Source organism: Rattus norvegicus, chromosome X (assembly GCF_036323735.1).
Source record: "Rattus norvegicus strain BN/NHsdMcwi chromosome X, GRCr8, whole genome shotgun sequence".
Taxonomy (NCBI): domain Eukaryota; kingdom Metazoa; phylum Chordata; class Mammalia; order Rodentia; family Muridae; genus Rattus; species Rattus norvegicus.
Window position 1 is genome coordinate 29,398,950 of NC_086039.1, and position 7,156 is coordinate 29,406,105.

Sequence of the window (7,156 nt, forward strand, 5' to 3'; positions counted from 1 at the left end):
GGTCTTCTGGTCTAAGTGGCCTGTGATTTTAGTGACCAAGAATTTTTGAGGTCCAGTAATGTGTCTCCACCGCGATTTTTGGCAGTCTGTGTGACCTCTGAGGTTTGGGGTGCTTGTGTTGCCTCTTGGATTTTGTGATTCTGGGAACTAATGTTACTTCTGGGGTTCTAGATATGGATGTAGCCTCTGGGGTTCCATGTCCTTCAGATTCCTAGGACTGGTGTGTTCTCCAGTAGAGTGGTAGTGTTTTGCCTGGATTATGGGTCAATAATTAATACTTTAAAATAAAGTAAAAGATAAATTATAGTATATTACTAGTGAATATTGCTTTGAGAAGTCTTATTTTAGTTACAGGCCTTTATCTCTGTATATATTTACATATTGCATTTTATTGTCAAACATGAGGAATACTGGAAGGAGCTAGGTGTGGTAGCCCACCCTTGTAAGGCTAACAAGCTCTCATGAGGCAGAGGCAAGAAGGTCTTTGCAAGATTGAAGCTACCCTGGTCTAAATAGGATAGTTCTAAATAGTCAAAGCTGTATAGCAGGAGCCTTACTCAAAACAAAACCACTACTCTCACTAGCAAAAATCTCATTTTACATTTTAAATTAGGGTTTTGGCTTTTTTCTCAGGCCCTATAGTTGTTCATGCTAGGAGAAATAGAAATGTGATATTTTCTTGTTTTTCTTTGTACTTGGTATTAATTAGCAATTGCTTAGCAATTCAGTCCTTAATTTCTTTGTGCAGGACTGTTCTGTGTGTGTGTGTGTGTGTGTGTGTGTGTGTGTGTGTGTATGTGTGTGTGTGTATTAGCCAAAAAGAAGCTCACAATACCCACGATACAACTCACAGACCATATGAAAGTCAAGAATAAAGAAGATCACACCAAAGTGTGGATGCTACATTATTACTCAGTAGGGAGAAGAGAATAATCTCTATGAAGTAGAGGGACAGAAGGATCTGGGAGGGAGAGAGGAGTGGGAGAGAAAAGGTGGGGGAGTGCAGTTCAGATATGGGAAGAGATGAGGGAGAAGTTCAGAGGGTCAGGAATTTGAAAGTAGGTGTGTAGCATTGGGGGAGGAGAAGTGGGGGTAGCCACTAGAAAGTACCAGATGCCAGGGACCCAACAGGTTCCCAGGACTGAACAGGGAGGACATTAGCCAGAATACCCAAAAAAGGGGGAGATAGAAACTATAGAGGCCATATCCAGTGGACAGGCAAGGCCCCCATTTGAGGGATGGGGCCACCCACCCACCTCAAAAATATGAATCCAGAATTCCTCCTGTCAAAAGGAAATGCAGGGAGAAAGAGTAGAGCAGAAGCAGAAGGAAAGGCCATCCAGAGACTGCCCCACCTGGGGATCCATCCCACATGCAGACACCAAACCTAGACATTACTGTTGATGCCAAGAAGTGCTTACTGACCAGAGCCCTGGTGCAGCTGTCCCACAAGAGACTCTGCCAGAGCTGGACCAATACAGATGTGGATGTACATAGCCAAACATTGGTCTGAGCGTGGGGATCCCAATGGGAAAGTTAGAACATGGACTATAGGAGCTGAAGGGGTTTGCAACCTCATAGGAAGAACAACAATAATAACCAATCAGATTCTCCAATACTCCCAGGGACTAAACCACCAACCATAGAGTACATGGGGGTACCCATGACTTCAGCTGGATGTGTAGAAGAGGAATGCCTTATCTGGTATAACTGGGAGGGGAGTCCCTTGGTCCTGTGAAGACTTGATGATCCAGGATAGGAGAAAGCTAGGCTGCTGAGGCAGGAGTGGGTAGGCAGGTGGGGGTGCACTCTTATAGAGGCAGGGGGAGGGAGGAGGTAGAGAGGGCATTTTGAGGGGAAAATGGGAAGGAGGATAATATTTGAAATGTAAATAAATAAAATAGCCAATAAAAATAGATCTTTTATACAATAAAATACATAATCTCCCAGCCCTCATGATCATCTGTCAGTTCAGTTCACAAGTGCAAAGGGAACAGACATGTTGAGTGTGGATGGCTGATGGGGGATGGAAATGGGGAATAGAGATGGGGGTGTTTGGAAGGCCTGTGAATTTGTTTGGTGCATGACCACACTGGGACCAGCTATCAGTAAGCAAATCAACTTTACTTAGGGTGATACAAGGCTTATAAAGTTTTGTGGAACTGGGGATGGCAACATCCAGGATAGGCAAAGGTCATTGGCTGGAGGCTTAGGGAACCTGGAATGAATGCCTGACTAGCACAGGGAGGCATTTCAGGAATCTCAGGTGCTGGCTGAACAGGTTATTATGGAGAGAAAGGAAATTGATCCTGTAATCTAATTGAGGCTATATGACATTCCTCAGGTAGAGGAGTAAGTGTGGGCTTAGAATTCCCCAGACAAGATCAGAGAAGGAGAAGCCCTGCTAATGAAAGGAGTCTCCTATATTGGGCAGACTATCTGGCCATGGTAGACTTTGACCTCACTTAGCAGTTTTCCCTTACTGTCTTCTATTGCCTCCACATCTCTTATTATTGTGTATATTTGCTTAGTATACCAAACAAGTTCCTGCCTTACACCATTTGCATCTGTGATTTTCTTGTTGTTTTTGGTTATTTTGGAGACAGGCTCTTACTGTTGTCTTGGCTAGCCTAAACTCACTGTGGAGACTAGACTGGCTTCTAAGTAATAGAGATCTATCTGCTCCTGTGTTAATTCCAGTCATGCTTTGGCTGCCTCAGTGATGTTTATTACTAGTATCTTCATAAAACTTTCATGACTTTCCTCAAAATACCCTTCTTCAGAGAGTCCCTCCCTGAATATTGCTTTTCTATGGAACCCTCCTCTCCTGTCTACAGTTTCCCAATATTTATTCAACTTCTCTCTTTGTTATCATTTTGTTTTTGTTAAAGAAACTGGTATAGAGATGAGAGGTGGTTTAAAAAGAGGTACTAAGATGATTGTCTTTTGGGAGAGAGCATTTACTAGAGGAATTCTTTTTATTCCTATTACTATTTTTTTCTATCTACTTAGTGGGTGTGCCCGTTTATGTGTTTATGTTTCTGGGAGTTGGTTATCTCCTTAAACCTTGTTGGTTCCAGTAATCAAATATCAGATTTGATCACAAGTGCTTTACTTTACTCCCTGAAGCATCTCACTGGACCTATCAGGGGTGTTATGAACATTGTATACATTATGGTGGGGTTCTGAAACAACAGAGTTCAGTCTCCCCACTAGAGAAAGCAAGGTTCCCTCACTCAAAGTGAAACCTTGGGGAAAAGAGGAAGTCTTATGCTATCAAGTTGCAGGTGCGTTTGATAACTGACTCATACTACGGTCGGGTTACCTCTAAGTGTTGGATGGCAAGGGAAGTTGGGGATGGGTCTGATCCTTTTTGACTGCAGGATCACAGCAGTTAGTTCTTTGCAGCAGGTTAGAGTAGAAAGACTGCATGGGATGTAGCCAGATCTATAAGGCCACAGTGTCAAGCAGCCCATGGTGTCTGTCTCACAGGCAACACCAGAAATTGAATGCTTAAGTTGTTTTATACAGAGTTAGCAATCTGAGAAGACAGTAGATTAGCATTCTAAAGACCTGCCTATTGTCATCAACCTGCAGATATATGGGAAGGGAGAACAAAGGCAATCCATCATTTTGAGGTCTCGTCTCTCCTCTCTGGTCAGTTGGTCAGTCTTGTCCAGATTTATTGTGTTGTTGATTTGTTCCTTATCATTGCCTTTCTCTCTGTGTAGCAGAAGGAGGATCCCAAAGCACCAAGGTCTTTGAAGCTATCATTTGGATGATACCTAGAGAGAAGCTATTAGCAGTATGCATGAAGACTCCTTCCCACATAATAAAGAGCAAATGTGTTTTTATAACAGAGAATAGGTAGTGCTCTTGTCAACAGTATCTTTGATCTGATCATTTGGGTTTTAGGCATGCTCTCATGTAACTCAGGCTTACATCAAACTTGCTATGTAGCTAATGTGTCCTTAAATTTCTTCTACTCTACAGTTGCTGAGGCATTATGCACCTCTCATAGCTGGCATTACTCTCTTTTGTTGATTTATCTTCCCCCCGCCACAGAATTTATTGTCATCTCTTGCATTTGTCACAGATTCTAAACCTATCTTTTTTGAGACAGGATATAACTATGTAGCACAGGCTGGACTCAAATATATAGAGATCTGATTGTCTCTGCCTCCTGATTAAACATGTGCCCGACCATGATCAGCCTAATCCCTTTTAGACTCTGATCGATTCTTTAGCTCTCTAGTTCCGATGTTTCTCATAGAATAAATTCACACAAGACACACAGAGCATGGTGAATAAAACAGAGTTTTTTACAGAGGAAAATGAGATGCCCTGAAGAGATGACAGTGGGAATTGCTAAAGAGGCCATTGGAGGAAAAAAAACCTGGAATAAAAGTAGACAATGGCCAGACAGACCTATGTGACTGAAAACAGTCTTAAGGAAAGTGGCTAAATGGGCAGAAAGACTACTCTACTGTGTCGTCCCCAAGTTGTAAGTAGGCTTTATACTCTTTTTCTTAGCATTTCTGGAACAGACAACTTCTTCAGCAGTGTTTTCCATTGCATTACTGAAGCTTTGTAGAACACAATCAAGTTCGTTTGTTTAAATATTATCTTACCCAGCACAAAAGCTGGACGGAATAGGTGAACTGGATAATAAATTGCCTCCCAAGTTGTTTCCTCTCTGGACATTACAGGAAAAGTGCCTTAGCCACAGTGCTAGAGAAAGCCACTTAGCTCCTCTGGACATTGATCTTTTTTAAATTTAGTTATTTGTTTACATCACAAACTCTGCTTCCCCCTCCTGGTCCTTTCTCACCGAGTTCCTTCCCTCCATTCCCCTTCTCTTTGTTCTCTGAGTGGGCGGACTTCTTTGGGTGTGCTCCCACCCTGTCACATCAATTATTTGCCAGATTAGGCACATCATTTCCCACTGAGGCCTGACAAGGCAGCCATAAAAACTGAGCTGTCTGTCTGCTACATTAAGTGATAGGGGGCATCATTCTAGCTTGTGTCAGTTCTTTGGTTGGTGGCTCAGAGTCTGAGATGTCCCAGAGGTTCAGGTTGTTGACTCTGTTGGTCTTTATGTGGAGATCCCATCTACTTATGGGCCCTAGATTCTTCCCCCAACACTTCCATAAGTATCGCCAACTTCCCTCTAATGTTCGACTGTGGGTATCTGTTTCTGTTTCCATCCACTACAGGGGTGTAGTCACTCAGAGGACAGTTATTCTAGGATCCTGTCTGCAAGCATATAAAATGTCATTAATAATGTCAGGGATTAGTGTTTACCCATGAGATGAGTTTCAAGCTGGCCTAGTTATTGGTTGGCTTTTCATGCAGTCTCTGCTCCATTCCTGCATTTCTTTTAGATTGGACAAATTTGTGGTCAGAAATTTAATGGGTGGGTTGGTATCCCCTGTCCTTCCACCAGGGCTACAGGAGGTGGCTTCTGCAGGTTCCATGTCCCTACTGTTAGACACCTTAGCTAAGGACACCAGCATTGACTCCTGGGAGCCTTTCCTATCCCAGGTCACTGGGACTTCCTAGAGATTCCTCTCCCAACCCCCCCCCCAAGCAGCTACAGATTTTCATTCATTCTCCTGGTCTCCTGAGTCCCTCTCCTGTTTCTCCCTACACCTGATCCTGCCTCCACATTCGCCTACCCTCTTTCCCATCCCAGTTCCCTCCCTCCCTCTGCCTTCTATGACTACTTTGTTTCCCCTTTATCATGTGATTCAAACATTCTTACTTGGGCTTACCTTCTTTTTTAACTTCTTTGGATCTATGGTGTGTATCATGAGTATTCTGTACTTTATGGCTAATATCCACTTATCAATGAGTTCATACCATGCCTGTCCTTTTTCATCTGAATTACCTCAATTGGGATGATATTTTCTATTTCCATCCATTTGCCCACAAATTCCATGATGTCCTTGTTTTTAATGGCTATATAGTATTCCATGATGTCCTTGTTTTTAATGGCTATATAGTATTCCATGTTGTAAATGTACCACATTTTCTGTATCCATTCTTCAGTTGAAGGTCATCTTAGTTGCTTCCAGCTTCTGGCTATTATGAATAAAGCTGCTATGAACATGGTGTTCTTGGGTATGGTGAGGCATCTTTTGGGTATATGCCCAGGAGTGATATAGCTAGGTCTTCAGGTAAAAATATTTCCAATTTTTTGACAAATTGCTAGACTGATTTGCAGAGTGGTTGTACAATTTTGCATTCCCACCAGCAATGGAAGAGTGCTTTCTTTTCACCACATCCTATTTAGCATGTGTTGTACGTTGAATTTTTGATATTAGTCATTCTGACTGGTATAAGGTTGTTTTGATTTGTATTTCCCTGATTACTAAAGGTGTTGGGCATTTCTTTTAAGTGCTTCTCAGCTACTCGTAACTCCTCTGGGGAAAATTGTTTTGTTCTGTGCCCCATTTGTTTAATTGGGTTAGTTGGTTTAGTGGAGCTTAACTTGACTTCTTTATATATTTGGGATATTATCCCTCTGTTAAATGTAGGGTTAGTAAAGATCTTTTCCCAATCTGTAGGCTCCTGTTTTGTTCTATTGACAGAGTCCTTTGCCTTATAGAAGCTTTGCAGTTTTGTGAGGTCCCATTTATCAATTCTTGATCTTAGGGCCTGCGCCATTGGTGTTCTGTTCAGAACATTGACTTTTGTAATAATGTGTTCAAGGCTCTTTCCCACTTTCTCTTCCATTAGGTTTAATGTATCCTGTTTCATTTTGAGGGCCTTAAACACTTGGTCTTGAGTTTTATGCAGGGTGGTAAATATGGATCTATTTACATTCTTCCACATGCAGATATAAATTCAGATCAGCACAATTTCTTTAAGATGCTTTCTTTTTTTCCATTATGATTTTGGCTTCTGTGTCAAAAATCAAGTGTCCTTAGGGGTGTGGTTTTATTTCTAGGTCTTTGATTGTATTCCATTGGATCAGCCTGCAGTCCTTCTCTATACCAATCTCATGCAGCAGGGTTTTTTTGTGTGTTTGTTTGTTTTGTTTGTTTTTTGTTTTTGATCACTATTGCTCTACAGTACAGTTTGAGGTCTGGGATGGTAATTCCTCTAGAGGTTCTTTTGTTGTTCAGGATTGTTTTGGCTATCCTAGGTTTTT